Below are 16987 nucleotides of genomic sequence, written 5' to 3' on the forward strand. Positions count from 1 at the left end.
CAGTCCAACAGAAATTGGTACAACTAGGGTGTTATCATTGTTTCTGCCCTACACTGCCACGAAACAACACAAGGGATATTTATGAGGATGGCCGAGCGCGCCAATTTGGTGAATTACGTTCGCTAAGTCTCCGCATATGACCCACTTCTCACAAGATCTGACCAACAAACACTTGGTTCCTGTCTTCGGTCGTCTAGTACCGGAAGGAGACAATTTGTGTTTTGCAAGCAGAAGGAATTTGCACTCTTTTACCTCAAATCAAGCTTAATATACACAAAACAGACAAGTTGCATTGGCCAGGTAGCGGACCGGGGTTTCACGCATGGCAGGTGTGAATTCTGACACTGAACCACCAATGCTTGGTACAGGCGCTCTTGTACTTTGACTACATTCCATGCTCTCGAACGGGTCGCCCACCGGATGAGTTTACCCTCTGGGATGAATAAAGATCCTGACCATGTGCTCGTTCTAAGCAACAAAGTAGCACACTGTCAGGATGGCCGAGCGGTCCAAGGCGCTGCATTCAGTTTGCAGTCTCTATGGAGGCGTGGGTTCAAATCCCACTCCTGACAATGTCTTATGTATAAAGACAATGTGTCCATTCTGTCCTTTATTTCCATACCGAGTGGTGTGCTTGCTTCGATGTTGGGGTCAAATGCCAGTTCGACCTGAAAGAAAATTACATATTGTGAGGGTGCGCTGGTAATGTCTGGCAGGAGTCCCCAGTCAGAAAGGGCTTCAACTCCCACCTCCGGCAAAACTTTGTCCATGTCCCGTGGCAAGCAGGGCACATGAAGTCCGAGTGGCCCATGTTCCGTCAACAGACGTCTTCATTCTCATGCTCTTGACTTGGATTCCTACATTTCAGATGAGTATTGAGTCAGTAAGTTAGAGGCACTGGCATGCATATAAACATCAGTAAAATACGATGCCATGAAAAACAACACAATCGATGTCTGTTGGCGTGGCAGACCCGTCCAAGCAACTCCATTAAGGTTGCAGTCTCTACGGGTATGCGGGTTGAAATTCTGCTTCTAGTGTGATTAGACTGACAAAAACTGTTTGTTTCCTCTCCTTGGCTTTCCAGTCCAACAGAAATTGGTAAAACTCGGGTGTTATCATTGTTTCTACCCTACACTGCCATGAAACAACACAAGGGATATTTGTGAGGATGGCCAAGCGTGCCAAGTTGGTGAATTACGTTTGCAAAGTCTAGGCATATGAATCACTTCTGACAAGCTCTGACTAACAAACACTTGCTTCCTGTCCTCGGTAGTCCAGTACCGACAGGAGAAAATTTGTGTTTTGCAAGCAGAAGGAGTTTGTACTCCTTTACCTCAAATAGAGCTTAATATACACAAAACAGTCAAGCTGCATTGGCCGGGAATTGTAGCCGGGCCTCCCTCGTGGCAGGCAAGAATTCTACCACTGAGCTACCAATGCCTGGTGTAGTGGCTCTTGAACTTTGACTGCATACAACCTAAGGCCGCAGTTCGATGATGAACTTTGTGGTCCTGTCATCGGACTTGCTGCCGTATTTCTTGGACAATGGGGTCAAAAGAGGGCCGGAGCTGCAATCTGATTCCCACCGGGTGGTGTGTTTGCTTTGATGTTGGTGGCAGATGCCAGTTCGACCTGAAAGAAAATTACGTATTGTGAGGGTATGCTGGTAATGTCTGGCAGAGTTCCCAGTCAGAAAGAGCTTCAACAAGGGTGAGCGTGAAAGCTAAAGGCACGCCCCCAGTAGGTATGTAGCTAGGTATTTGGCTAAGGACCCCCGAAAATGCCACCTACGAAGAGACACGCTTACGAAGCACAGTTTAAACTGCAAGCTATCAGTTACACGGAGAAACATGGGAATCGAGCAGCCACGAGAGAATTCAAGATGAATGAATCAGGAAAACGAGCTTCACCAAGTCAAGAGACGAAGCTGAGTTTCCACAGAAACAAGGCGAGGTGGCCCGAGTTGGAAGACCAATTAGAGCAATGGATTAATGATCAAAGAACAGCTGGGAGAAGCGTCTCTACAGTCACCATTCGACTGAGGGCAATAACACTTGCAGAAGAAATGAAAATGGTGCTTTCGTTTTATGAAACGGCGCCATCTATCCATCTATTGCATGCATGCTAGCGTATGTTTTAGCGTGCATGCATGCTACCGTATGTTTTAAGCTAGCGTATGTTTTACCATGCCTGCGCCCAATAATACGGTGTGCCCTATGTATGTGTTAAATACAGAAATAGACCCCGTAACTGAGACTGCGCCTTTTAATATGGTGCGCCTTACGGTCATGAAAATACGGTACTGATGTTGGGTCAAAACACCCACTCACACATACACATTTGTAAGCGCTGTTTGACTGGTGTCATATTGGTCAATTTGTAAAAGGGCATAGAGAGCATGAAGAGAGAAAAGAGGGGGAGGATGCAGGCTTTGGGGAAAAAAGAAATATGATTGAAGTAAACAGGGAGGCACATAAGGCCAACATCACAATGAGACATAAGACTTAAAGAAGAATCTATTGAGGATGAATTAAAATACCTTTGCGAGTTAAAAGCCAAAAGGTGAACGCAGAAAACATGTTCTGAGAATGGGAAACCATGCTCGTATTCCACATAAGATAAAGCTATACAAACACAATTGTTTTTCTTTTTTTAAAGTCCAGACTTCCCTCTTCAGACTTCCCGAGACTTCCCTCTTCCCGGCCGCCCTCTTCCCACTTCCCAGGCCAGCCGAGAGACAAAGTCATTCCAGCGTGCCTTGGGTCGTCCCTGGGGCCTGTTTGGTGTATAGGCATTAACAACATTCAGGACTCGTCCCCCCACCCAAAGGCGGATGAAAGCTACCTTCTCGTCCACTGGGATAAACCCCAACCTACAGACACAAGTCGGGGGGCAATAAGTATACCCACACCTGGTGAACGCCTCTCACTGTGGGCAGCTCCAGAGGAGAAGAGAGTCCAACCCCTCTCAAGAGAACTGGTACCAGAACCCAATCTGTGTGTGAAGGTGAGCACGTTGCCTCTTTGGGCTGTGCCCGGTCGGGCCCCATGGGTGCAGGCCTGGCCACCAGGCGTTCACCTTTGAGCCCCACCTCTAAGCCTGGCTCCAGAGGGAGGCCATGGTGACCCGCGTCCAGGAAAGGGAAACCTAGATTCATTCATTCATTCATTCAGATGATTCTGATTCTGATTCATTCATTTCCTGTACCAGTTATGCTCACTGCGTTCGCTGGCGTGCTGGAGCCTATCCCAGCTATCTTCGGGCGAGAGGCAGGGTACCCGCTGAACTGGTCACCAGCCAATCGCAGGAAACGTAGCGCCATTTATTTTATTCATCATTGGGGGTCGCTGAGGTGTACTTTGTCTGGTCTCTCACATAGGACCTGTTTTACATGGGTGACCCTACCAGGGGCGTAAAGCCCAGATAAATTAGCTCCTAGTATCATTGGAACACACAAAACCCTTCACCATGATACCAGCTCAGGGAGGGGAGGGGTTTAGTAATTTTGACAAATTGAATTTTAAAAAAAGTCTCTTTTCACCAAGCTTTTATTAATTAGCAATAATTTTAAAATACCATGTTTGCAATAAATGTTAAAAAATAGTATGCATAAAAAATAACCACATTTTCATCACGATGAGGGTGTGAACCTTTGCAGAGAACAGAATTGAAATTCATCCATCCATCCATTCCCAACGCTGCTTGTTCTGTTTCAGGGTCACGGGGCGCTGGAGCCTATCCCAGCCGACTTTGGGCGAAAGGCGGACTACACCCTGAACTGGGCACATTGAAATTCATTAAAAAATTTTATTCATTAACAGTAAAAAGGTATGTGACGTTACTTGGATTGGGAAAAATCTATAAATAATGTGCTGCAGGGGTAAAAGTTGGAAGAAGTTTACAGTTGTTCAATTGTTTTTTTGGATGGAGCCATGGTCAGAGGGAATATTTTTCGGTGAAACTTTAATGCATCATCTTTTTGTGGTGTGTTTTCTCTGACACGCACTATTGTCAAATGTCTAAAAAAAAAAGAGTCTGGAAAACATGAGAGCATCCCTCTTCCTGACCTTGTTCCTTGTTTTACACTAATTGGAAGGTCTGCCCTCTCATGTCTCTTTTTCGCTCCTCAGTTCATTCTGCTTACTATCACAATTTTGTGTTGTAACTCCTGCCTCTTTTTTTTTATCTTCCCCCTTTGTCAACTCCACACCTTTTCCGTTCCTGCAAATTTTAGCTGATACATTAGATATTCTGTGGGGAGTCTGCATTGCATTGTGCCCTGCCACGTTTCTGCCAATATCTTTTGAGCTGACAGCTGTGGACTTAGAAGATATGGAGACTCAGCAAAGAAAGAAAAAGGTATCAGCATGGTGGGGTGATAAGTCTGTGAATAGAATAAAAATGACAAGTGAATGTGAAGTTCTTTTTTTTATAGTCATGTCATCAAGGTACAGAGTATACCTCAGTAAACTACATTAGAACACCTGTTTGCTCAGATTTAGAATCACTCACTTCAATTCTGAAGGAAATAAATTAAACAAATTAATGTCAAAACTGAAAAGTCAAACTGCTTCAATCCTAAAATGTTTTTATTTTGTGTCCAGCCAGTATTAATATGATTTCATGATTGTAAAATTGACTTTTTAATTGCTTGTATCGTAATAGGCGGCACGGTGGGGGTTCAATCCCCGGCCCCATCTGTGTGGAGTTTGCATGTTCTCCCCGTGCCTGCGTGGGTTTTCTCCGGGCACTCTGGTTTCCTCCCACATCCCAAAAACATGCTTTGTAGGTTAATTGATGACACTAAATTGCCCAGAATGTGAGTGTGAATGGTTGTTTGTTTATATGTGCTCTGCGATTGGCTGGCAACCAGTTCAGGGTGTACCCCGCCTCCTGCCCGATGATAGCTGGGATAGGCTCCAGCACGCCCGCGATCCTAGTGAAGAGAAGCAGCTCATAAAATGGATGGATGTTTTCAAATACAGTAGTTTGAAGTCTCTAGTTCCTGCCAACCCGTCCAATGTAAAATTAATCAACCTACTAAATCTTTTGTTATTTGCCTACTCAGAGATGTAGCACCAAATTCTGGGCCCCCATACATAAACCTCTTAATGTAGCCCCCACCACCGTTGTGCCCATACACATACTGTGGTCTATCCTTAATTTATTTTATTGGTTTTTGAATTGTGTTGTTTTAAGTTTGAGTTCACAGTATAGGTTATTAAAAGGAATGCATATTAAAACCCCATAGGGCCCCATGTTGTAATTTTGCAACATCACTTAAGGCTAGCCAAAATTAATAACTGTTGAAGAAGTTGTAGTTCAATTTTAAGCTGCTTATGTTTTTGTTTCAATTATGCAATGCTAGGTCAGGGTGAAGCTGGACGATTGGTTAGAGCGTCTGCCTCACAGTTCTGAGGACCGGGGTTCAATCCCCGGCCCCGCCTGTGTGGAGTTTGCATGTTCTCCCCGTGCCTGCGTGGGTTTTCACCGGGCATTCCGGTTTCCTCCCACATCCCAAAAACATGCATGGTAGGTTAATTGACAACTCTAAATTGCCCATAGGTGTTAATGTGACTGCGAAAGGTTGTTTGAATGTGCCCTGCGATTGGCTGGTGGTTTAGGGTGTGCCCCGCCTCCTGCACGATGATAGCTGGGATGGGCTCCAGCACGCCCGCGTCCCTAGTGAGGAGAAGCGGCTCAGAAAATGGATGGATGGATGGATGGAGGTCAGGGTGATAGTCAAAATAACATGTACCTTACACATTACATGGGGACATCTTACTTCTTGTATTTTCCATCCAATTTGTGTAAGACTTTGCCTCACTAGCGTCGCTTTGCCCTGCTGACTTTATGTGAGAGGCAGTGTACACCCTGGTCTGGTTGCCAACCAATCGCAGGACATATAAACAACCATTCACATTCACACCCTGGGCCAATTTAGAGTCTTCACTGAACCTAATTTAAGTTTTTGGAATGTGGGAGAAAACCCACTCAAGCATCTCACACTTTGTAAAAGCAGGAGTGAATGTGAATTTGAATGGTTGTCTATATACGTTCTGCGATGGGCTGGCATCCAGCACTCTGGAGAAGGTTTTCTTCCAGGATATCCCTGTACTTGGCCACATTCATCTTTCCTTCGATTGCAAGCAGTCGTCCTGTCCCTGCAGCTGAAAAACACCCCCACAGCATGATGCAACCACCACCATGCTTCACTGTTGGGACTGTATTGGACAGGTGATGAGCAGTGCCTGCTTTTCTCCACATATAGGGTTAGGCCAAAATGTTGTATCTTGGTCTCATCAGACCAGGGAATCTTATTTCTCACCATCTTGGAGTAATTCAGGTGTTTTCTTTTAGCCAACTCCATGTAGGCTTTCATGGGTCTTGCACTGAGGCTTCCGTCGGGCTACTCTGCCATAAAGCCCCGACTGGTGGAGGGCTACAGTTATGGTTGACTTTCTCGAATTTTCTCCCATCTCCCAACGGCATCTCTGGAGCTCAGCCACAGTGATCTTTGGGTTCTTCTTTACCTCTTTCACCAAGGCTCTTCTCCCCGATTGCTCAGTTTGGCTGGACGGCCAGCTCTAGGAAGGGTTCTGGTCGTCCCAACTGTCTTCCATTTAAGGATTATGGAGGCCACTGTGTTCTTATGAACCTTAAGTGCAGGAGAATTTTTATGTAACCTTGGCCAGATCTGTGCCTGCCCACAATTCTATCTCTGAGCTCTTCAGGCTGTGCTGCTATGCGGGCTTCTTCAACGGCGAGTGAGCGGTCGTGGACGGTCGCTACAGTGAAGGGCAAGAAAAAAAGGCGCGAGTCAATGGAAAACATTGACATCAGACTTAAAAATAGATTTGAGCCACTTTTACAAGACCCTGGCCAAAAATGCTCATCCCCCACCACCCCTGAAAGGTATGAAACTAAATCATACAAGAAAAACATGGCACCCCAAACATTAATAGTTGGTGATGGAGCTGTCAAGGATGTGAAACGTTTTTGTCGTGAGAAGAACACCAAAGTACTGTGTTTTACCAATGACATGGTCTCTGATATCTCTAAAAAAATCCTGGAGATCACTAATCAGCACCCAACTGTGAAATCTGTAATTATACACACAGGGGCCCTTGATGTCTCAAGCAGCAATCAGAGGTAATGAAGTAAGATTCCATTGATCTCCTAACAAAAGTGCAATGTTTGGATGCTGAGGTTTTTATTAGTGAACCTCTATCACTTCTACGATTTGGAGATGAACGATTCTCTAGGCTCAGTCAATTAAATATGGCACTATCCGTGAGTTTCATTGACAATTTCTGCATTTTTTGGGAGCGCAGACATATTTACAAGGCAGACGGTTTCTAAATAGACAATCATCAGGGGCATCCAAACACTCTGAGGAGCGAATGACAAATGAGATGAGCCAGGACGTTGAATCTCCCACACCCCTCCCTGCCCCAATGGGGCAAAGCCCAACGCAAAACTCACTCTCTACTAGCCTAAATTCTCTGCTAGGTGTGACGGACAGGATGAAGAGGATTGTCAATATTGGAATCCAATGCACACCACGCCAAGATCTTCCTCCCATCCCCCCTCACCTGAAACCACCGTCCACTAAGATGCGAAGGGCCCTTCCTCGACCCATGAAGAACCTTCTCTGTGAATCTGACTGATATCTATGTGGTCTTTTCCAGAATAAGTCAGACCCCCATGGAGATCAAGCATTTTTGATCCCTGTAATTACAAGGGACAGAAAGTTGGTCAAAGAAATATGGCACAAAAAAAGTAAAACTACAAACTTAGTGAGGATAAAATTTCAATCTATCAAACCATTGTCTCCAGTTATCTCTGCGAGTCGAGCTCTTTTCAATTATTTTGTCATAACGCGAGACTTTAACATTCATGTTGACCATAACATGGAGAAAAAAATCTAAAGAAATCTCTGCTATACATTTGACCTCTCTCAACATATTAAGAGTCCAACCCACACTCAAGGTCACATCTTAGACCTTGAGTGTGGCAATTGACAATAAGGATATGGCTATTTCTGACCATTTTTTTGTATTCTTTGAATGACAGATTCTTCCAAAAGTTGAGACAGCCTCTATGTCTATTAACAAAAGGTACATAAATGAGAGCACCGCCACTAAGTTTATGGAGACCTTTGCTGTGCCACAAACTGTGAATGCTGAGACAGTTGGTGAACTTTTGGATAATTTCATCTGTAAAATCTCAAATGTCATGAATGCTTTCGCTCCTATTAAAACTAAGATAATCTTGAGGTGATCTAGAACACCATGGAGGAGCACAATGATGGTAAAGACCTCCAAATCATAGTGTAGGAAAGCAGAACGTAAGTGGAGACAAACTCAACTCCAAATTGACTATGACCTCTACAGACAAAGTCTTTGTAATCTTAACCAAGCGTTAGTCAGGGATAGACAGAAACACTTTTCTGAAATCATCAGTAAGAACTTCAACAATACTCACACTCTGTTTGCTGTGGTTGACAAGCTCACAACCCCTCTGAATCAGATAGTTCCAGAACTCCTGCCAGCAGATAAATGCAATGAATTTGCTTGTTATTTTAGTGAAAAAATACAATCCATCAGGTTAAATATTAGCAGAAATCAGCAAAATGATAAAATGATACTAAATCTGAAGCCATCCATCCATCCATCCATCCATTTATCCGGGTCGGGTCGTGGGGGCAGTAGCTTTAGCAGGGACGCCCAGACTTCCATCTCCCCAGCCACTTCATCCAGCTCTTCCAGGGGGATCCCGAGGCGTTCCCAGGCCAGCCGAAGGACGCAGTCTCCCCAGCGTGTCCTGGGTCGTCCCCGGGTCTCCTCCCGGTGGGACGTGCCCGGAACACCTCACCAGGGAGGCGTCCGCCAGCCACCTCATCTGGCTCCTTTCAATGCGGAGGAGCAGCGGCTCTACTCTGAGATGACCGAGTTTCTCACCCTATCTCTAAGGGAGAGCCCGGACACCCTGCGGAGGAAACTCATTTCGGCCGCTTGTATCCGGGATCTGAAGCCACCCAGGAAAAACTTTGATACAATTACAAAAATTTTATACAATTGACCAAAAAACTGTAGAGAAAACAGTTCAGCAGATGAAACCATCAATGAGCTGTCTTGACTCGATACCATCTGACTTTTCCAAAGCTATTGTGAAGTCTGTGCTTGCTTATTTGCAGCAAATAATCAATTGCTCACTTCAGTCAGGTGAGTTTCTTAAAGCTCTTAAAGTAGCTGCCATTAAGCCTCTGCTAAAAAATACAGCGCTGGACGCTTCCATGTTAGCAAGTTATAGACCCATCTCAAATATCCCTGTCATAGTCAAGATTGTTGAGAACGTTATTTTTAATCAACTCAGCAATTTCTTGAACTTAAATGGACTTTTTGACAAATTTTAATCAGGGTTCCGAACTCATCACAGTAGAGAATCTGCTCTTATCAAAGTGCTAAATGATATAAGGTTGAATACTGACTCGGGAAAGGTGTCAAGTCTGGTCCTGTGGGACCTCAGTGCGACTTTTGATACGGTAGATCATAATATACTGCCTAACAGGTTGGAAACGTGGGTAGAACTAAATGGAACAGTCCTTAAATGGTTCAGGTCCGACCTGGAGGAAAGGAGTTATTTTGGATGCATTGCAAGTGCTCAATCTCATCGAATGGCAATGACCTATGGGGTACCTCAAGGGTCAGTTCTTGGAACCCTCCTGTTCAGCCTGTATATGCTACCCTTTGGTCAAATTCTTCAGAACTCATTCAGTTTGAGAGAGTTGAACTTATTTTAAGACAGTATCACATTGGAGATCAATCAGTTCCAACTGCAGCTCCTGTGGCACTGTTTCAGGCTCTTGTGTAAGTGATATGACAACAGCTGAAGTGATTTGACAATTTTTGCAAAATCAGAGAACCAACGGCAAAATTGTCCATGCAAGTCATCCAGTGATTTCCTGTATTTTTTCACGTTAAGTGACCTCTTTCAGCATAGCCAGTGTGGCGAAATGAACAAATGACTTGTTTGACATTTGCTATGAGAATAAAGATAGCTTGGTTTTGAAGGCTCTGATGTTTGTATCCATTGCAGGCACAAACAGTTTTTGAACCAAGATGGCGCCTACCAGTGTGGTCGCCTCGGTTACGCTCTCTCTAGTGTTGTTTTTGTGTTTTTCGTTCGTCTTTGGAGACATTACACGACTCACCTACACAAGGGGAGACTTGCTAACCATCAAGGAGGCTACTCCGGACATTCTTTCACCAAATCTTGCAAATCCGCTCAGTTTTTTCCCCGAGTTATTCACCGGAGCGGCGTCCGCGGTTTTCGGCGGATGGAAGCGGAGGCGACGCCACAGAGGGAAGTGAGCCGGCATCCAGGTGAAACTCCGCAGGAGAGGATACAGATTGGCGTTCCCGTTGATCCACCTCGCGAATGTACGCTCCCTACCCAACAAAATGGACTTATACGTTCGAGTTGTTACTGTATGAACCTAAAAAGAAACTACCAAGAGGACACAAAGCCAGGCACTGTATGTCCTGAAACTGAGACAACAATCGCCAGTTGAACTAATATAGTCATCATGGCTTAAAAGTTCAAAAAGTCAGTCAGCACTCAGCAAGCACCAAAAAATAAAAATGTACACATGCATCGTATCGAATCGTTCTGCCCGTAAAAAGGTATAATTTTTTAAATCAAATCACTACCTGTGTATCTAGATATGTATCGAACTGGCTTCGAGCCAGAGATTCCCAACTCTATAAATTATGCTGCTTTTTTGTCTTCATCAACTAGCTCAACACGGTAAGTCACTGTCCGGGGTGATAAGATAATATTTTCAAATTTGTTCTTGCTCTCAGGACATAAGATACTTGCTGTCTCTACCATGCATTCTTTCAGAAACTTCCCTTGGGAAAGAGGCTTGCTGGTGTAACGGACATGCTGTCATGGGCACCATGACCCACAATCTCGGACGGGGCGGAATCCCTGTCTCCGCTCCCCCACCGAGACATAGGGCTCACGGGGATGCCTGGTTTGTCTCACACGGACGCTAAATGAATTACCAGCCAGTCTGAAAGAGCTCATCAAAAGCAGAGACCAGGAATCCTGACTTCTATTAAACAGTTACCGCAGAACCCTTGGCTCCCAGTCATCAGAAGACCCCTTGTGTGTGCAGGGCTCAAGATACCGACCCAAAAAGCTTGAAAATCCGCTGGTGCCGCATGCCAAGATAAAAGTTCAAAGGACCATTTGCCCTTTGAAATGCAACTCAAAACCTCTGGGACAATTGATGGAGCCCAGCGACGCCCACTGGCGGTGGATGGACACTGCCAACGGAAAGCATTTGGGACCAGCGTCACCGAATTTGAATGTTGTGTGACATTTGTAAGAACGTTGCATGAATGCTCCCAGTGCCTACCACCACACCGATTGTATTTCTCAGAATTTGAGTGTCAACCGAATACGCTTATGTTTACCCCAACCAAACACAGAAATGTTTTACAAACAAAGAGTAAGTGATATTAGCCACTACATAAGGTTGAAACGCTCCTTGCATGGATTAAACAGGGTGTGCGTGACAATGCAAAGCTGGAAACCGGTTTCGTTATGTTAGATCAGATTATTAATCTTTCATCCCACTGGGTTTTAAACCACAAAATAATCCTAGGATGGAATGATAAAATTAAGAGGCAGTCTATCTCTCTTTTGGCCCCCGGGTGGCACTGGCTCTCGCTCGCTTGACCACCTTGCTGAAAACTGGTTCAGCCACGAAGCCCCACCTCTCGCCACTAAGGTGGCGAGGACATATCAGACCTTTCCCTGCAGGGCAGGGCACCCTGCCAGCGCCCCGAGCTACCCTTTCATGTGCCTGGACAGCTTACTGACAAAGCTCCGAGGGAGGAGGGAAATGAGCTGCGCAAGTCTGCTCCGAGCATCTTGCGACCAGCGCTACCCACGGGCTTCGGCTGTCCTGCACTTGGAACTCTTTTTCCGTCAAATCCACCTGTTCCCTGTACGGACCGGACTGGTCAAACATTCGTGTTGTATTCCTTTAAAAGCGCAATGGTTTCTTGGCAAATAAGACATACAGCCTTTGACCGGACTTCAGTGAAAAAGTATTTAGTAGTCCATTCTCTATTAAACACTCGGCACTCAATGTCAACTTTTCTTTTCTTTGACCCACTCATGGTTGAAGATTTGTTCAGAGCAGTAGCAGAGTAAAAACAGAACAGCCAAAGTTAAGTCAATGTATCACTGTGCCTGCTGCTTCTGTACTAATCTTTGGCGGGCCGGATTGAAATGAACAACGGGCTGATGTGGCCCGCGGGCCGTAGTTTGCCCACCCCTCTATATGGATAAGTAATCAATCCTGCAAATGAAGCCTTGTTTATCCAATATGTTTATTTTAACAATGTAAGTAGAAATACAGAAATTCCGCTACCAAGTCGCACTACATTACATTTCCATAAACGTCTATGTCCATCCATCCATCCATTTTCTGAGCCACTTCTCCTCACTAGGGTCGCAGGCGTGCTGGAGCCTATCCCAGCTGTCATCGGGCAGGAGGCGGGGTACACCCTGAACTGGTTGCCAGCCAATCGCAGGGCACATAGAAACAAACAACCATTCGCACTCACAGTCATGCCTACGGGCAATTTAGAGTCTCCAATTAATGCATGTTTTTGGGATGTGGGAGGAAACCGGAGTGCCCGGAGAAAATCCACGCAGGCACATGCAAACACCACACAGGCGGGGGCCGGGGATTGAACTCGCTCCAACCAGTCGGCCACCGTGCCGCCTAAAAGTCTATGTAAAAGTGAAAATTTATTTGTACACCATAGGCCTCTACAACAATATCCATCCATCCATTTTCAACACCGCTTATCCTGGTTTGGGTCACGGGGTACTGGAACCTATCCCAGCTGACTTTGTGCGAAAGGCAGACTACACCCTGAACTGGTCACCAGTCAGTCACAGGGAACATATAGACACGGACAACCATTCTCACTCACATTCACACCGTCACTGAGTGGGAACTGAACCCATGCTGATCGCACGAAAGTCAGGCGAGTGTACCACTTCACCATCAGTGACTACAACAATATCTGAAAGGTTAAAAAAACAATAACAACAAACAATGAATGAATGTAGTGGTACACTCGCCTGACTTTGGTGCAGGCAGCGTGGGTTCAGTTCCCACTCAGTGACGGTGTGAATGTGAGTGCGAATGGTTGTCCGTGTCTATATGTGCCCTGCGACTGACTGGCGACCAGTTCAGGGTGTAGTCCGCCTTTCGCCCGAAGTCAGGTGGGATAGGCTCCAGCACCCCGCGACCCTAACCAGGATAAGCGGTGTTGAAAATGGATGGATGGATAATAATAATAATAATAATAATAATAATAATAATAATAATAATAATAATAATAATAATAATAATAATAATAATAATAACGGTGGACGACTGGTTAGAGCGTCAGCCTCACAGTTCTGAGGACCCGGGTTCAATCCCCGGCCCCGCCTGTGTGGAGTTTGCATGTTCTCCCCGTGCCTGCGTGGGTTTTCTCCGGGCACTCCGGTTTCCTCCCACATCCCAAAAACATGCATTAATTGGAGATTCTAAATTGCCCGTAGGCATGAGTGCGAATGGTTGTTTGTTTGTATGTGCCCTGCGATTGGCTGGCAACCAATTCAGGGTGTACCCCGCCTCCTGCCCGATGACAGCTGGGATAGGCTCCAGCACGCCCGCGACCCTAGTGAGGAGAAGCGGCTCAGAAAATGGATGGATGAATGATAATAATAATTGCATAAGTACCTTAGCAGTTATGACATTAATGGCATTACCTAGATTAATAAATTATTATCAGCATCAATAATTACTAATACGCATTTTCCAAAATTAGGGTATCGTTATACATATCAGTTAATAACAGTTATTTAGCCTTTACCTAAGAGCGCGATTGATCAGGGGAGCTTGGATATGTTAATGGTTTCAAAGTAGTGTATTAAAACCAGACCTCAAGCAGGCTCAAGCATTGGCTGTGAGACACGTTTTAGTCACATATTACACATTATCCTTATTTCTTGTTCCTATTATATTATACATCGTGTTTCTCGTGAGTTTCAATTTTTGACAGTAGGAAAAAAGAAAGACGTTTGTCCATCCATCCATCCATCCATCCATCCACTTATTCCTTGTACTGAGTTTGTATTTATATTAATTTCAATTAAATATATTTTCAATTCAGTAGTATTCCTACATGAGCAAACTCTCACTGTCTGAAAGAAAAGACAAGCGAAACAAGAGAAGTGACAGCAAACAGCCGTAGAGGCTATTGTTATCTGCTCCCGCCACACCCACACCCACATGCTAACCTTTTTTAGAAGAAAACTTAATAAGCATTTGACTGCCTACTTTTACCCTTCTTTCTCTCTCCTCCTCTCCTCTCTTTTGTCTTTGCAAGGAACATGACACGGTGTTGCTTAATCACTTAGTAAGGTCAGCAACCCTTAAAGCAAACCTCATGCAGGTGGATTGTGGAATGAACCAATTTAAATTTTTCCAATGTGGGTGTAGGTCAAGGGTGGGCAACTAATTTTCCAAATGGGCCACATGAGAAACTGGAACGGTTGTTGAGAGCCAGGCCAACACATTAACTGTGTTTTGTATTAACTTTAATGCATGTATATAAAGCATTACACTGTCTTTTTTAAATAATGCTACTTGTGTAGATATGTTAGATATTTCTATATTTAGGAAATTCAAACTTGATAAAAAGCAGTTATTAAAATTACATACAGTTTACTGTATACACATATTTAACATCCTTTCCTTTCAGCTTGTCCCGGTAAGTGTCGCCACAGTGTCATCCTTTCCATGAGAGCCAACTGCCCTCATGTCTTCCCTCACTATATCCATCAACCTTCTCTTTGGTCTTCCTGCATCTCTCTTGCCTGGCAGTTCCATCCTCATCCTCCTACAAATATACTCACTATCTCTCCTCTGGATGTGTCCAAACCAATCGAAGTCTGCTCTCTCTAACTTTGTCTCCAAAACACCTAACCTTGGCCATCACTCTGATGAGTTCATTTTTAACCCTATCCGCCTGATCACTCCAAGAGAGACCCTCAACATCTTAATTTCCGCCACCTCCAGCTCTGCTTCCTGTTGTCCCTTCAGTGCCACTGTCTCTAATCCGTACATCATGGCTGGCCTCACCACTGTTTTATAAACTTTGCCCTTCATCCTAGCAGAGACTCTTCTGTCACATAACACACCTGACACCTTCCTCCACCCGTTCCAACCTGCTTGGACCCGTTTCTTCACTTCCTGACCACACTCACCGTTGCTCTAGATTGTTGACCCCAAATATTTAAAGTCCTCCACCCTCACTATCTCTTCTCCCACTAGCCTCATTCTTCCCCCTCCACCCCTCTCATTTATGCACATATATTCTGTATTAAGATAATCTTCAACCCTCTCTTTTCCAGTGCATGCCTCCACCTTTCTAACTGTTACCCCACCTTCTCCCTGCTTTCACTGTAGATCACAATGTCATCTGTGAACATCATGGCCCATAGGGATTCCAGTCTAACGTCATTTGTCAGCCTATCCATCACCACTACAAACAGGAAGGGGCTCAGGGCGGATCCCTGATGCAGTCCCACCTCCACCTTAAATTCCTCTGTCGCACCTACACCACACCTCACCACTGTTCTGCTGCCCTCATACTGTATATGTCCTGTATTCTGTGCCACTCCAGACTTTTTCATGCAGTACCACAGTTCCTCTCTGGGTACTCTGTCATAGGCTTTCTCTAAATCTACAAAGACGCAATGTATTGCCTTCTGACCTTCTCTGTACCTTTCCATCAACACCCTTAAGGCAAATAATGTATCTTTGGTACTCTTTCTAGGCATGAACCCTTACTGTTGCTCGCAAATACTCACTTCTGTCCTGAGTCAAGCCTCCATTACATTTTCCCATAACTTCATTGTGTGGCTCATCAACTTTACAGCTCTGCACGTCACCCTTGTTCTTAAAAATGGGCACCAGCACTCTTTTACTCCATTCCTCAGGCATCTTCTCACGCCCTAGAATTCTGTTAACAAGCTGGCCCAAGACTCCACAGCCACCTCTCCTAGATGCTTCCATACCTTCCAAACCTCCATAGGTATGTCATCAGGACCAACTGTCAACAGTCATAAAAATTCCCTACCATGTACATAATTGTGCCTACATTTTTAAAGTATATTAACATTTTGAGCACAACCTCCAATACATATAAGGTGTTCCTAGTCACGACTCCCAGTATCTGTTAGGTAGAACAGATTATTTACAGTGATAAATAATTATGAAATGATAAATTATAATATACCCAATAGTATGAAATATGAAACTGTAGGTAATACACTCCATCCAAAGTCCAAAATGCAAACTCGCAATCAATCAATGTTCGACACACAAACCTTAGATTCTGCTGTAATAATTTTTTATTCAAAAAATAAGAAAAATAGAATAAGTCTATGCACTCTTCAGAAAAGTAAACAGGAGGGAGGCCTAAATGCTCCCAACTTTAAACACTATTATATAGCTAGTATGATTCTTGGCTAGAACTGGAACAAATAGACTGCAACAACATCAAACTCCCAAAACTCTCGTTTATTTCTACTATTCTTAAACGCCGTAAATGCTTCAAGAATCCAACAATTTAGAATCTACAGGATCTCAATTACTAAATCAATGCACTTACCAATCACCAAATGGGAAGAAGACCTCTCCATTTCTGCTGACAGTAGCTACTGGTTACAGATTTGTAACATTTAGAATGACAAAAACCACAAATCTACAGTTTATAAAATATAAAGTGCTCCAGAGAACACACTTTATACACTATGCATAAAATGGGCTTTTCTCCATCTAATACATGCGCGCAATTCACCAAAAATACTTATTTTCATGCCATATGGGACTGTA

General features: G+C 44.4%; 1 non-coding gene across 1 annotated transcript; it reads left to right on the forward strand.

Annotated features, from left to right (window-relative positions):
* Positions 1–490: 490 nt before the first annotated feature.
* Positions 491–572, forward strand: trnal-cag (transfer RNA leucine (anticodon CAG)). Its single transcript has one exon. It is a non-coding gene; the product is annotated as a tRNA-Leu (tRNA).
* Positions 573–16987: the final 16415 nt, after the last annotated feature.

This window comes from Phycodurus eques, chromosome 9 (assembly GCF_024500275.1).
Source record: "Phycodurus eques isolate BA_2022a chromosome 9, UOR_Pequ_1.1, whole genome shotgun sequence".
Lineage (NCBI taxonomy): Eukaryota > Metazoa > Chordata > Actinopteri > Syngnathiformes > Syngnathidae > Phycodurus > Phycodurus eques.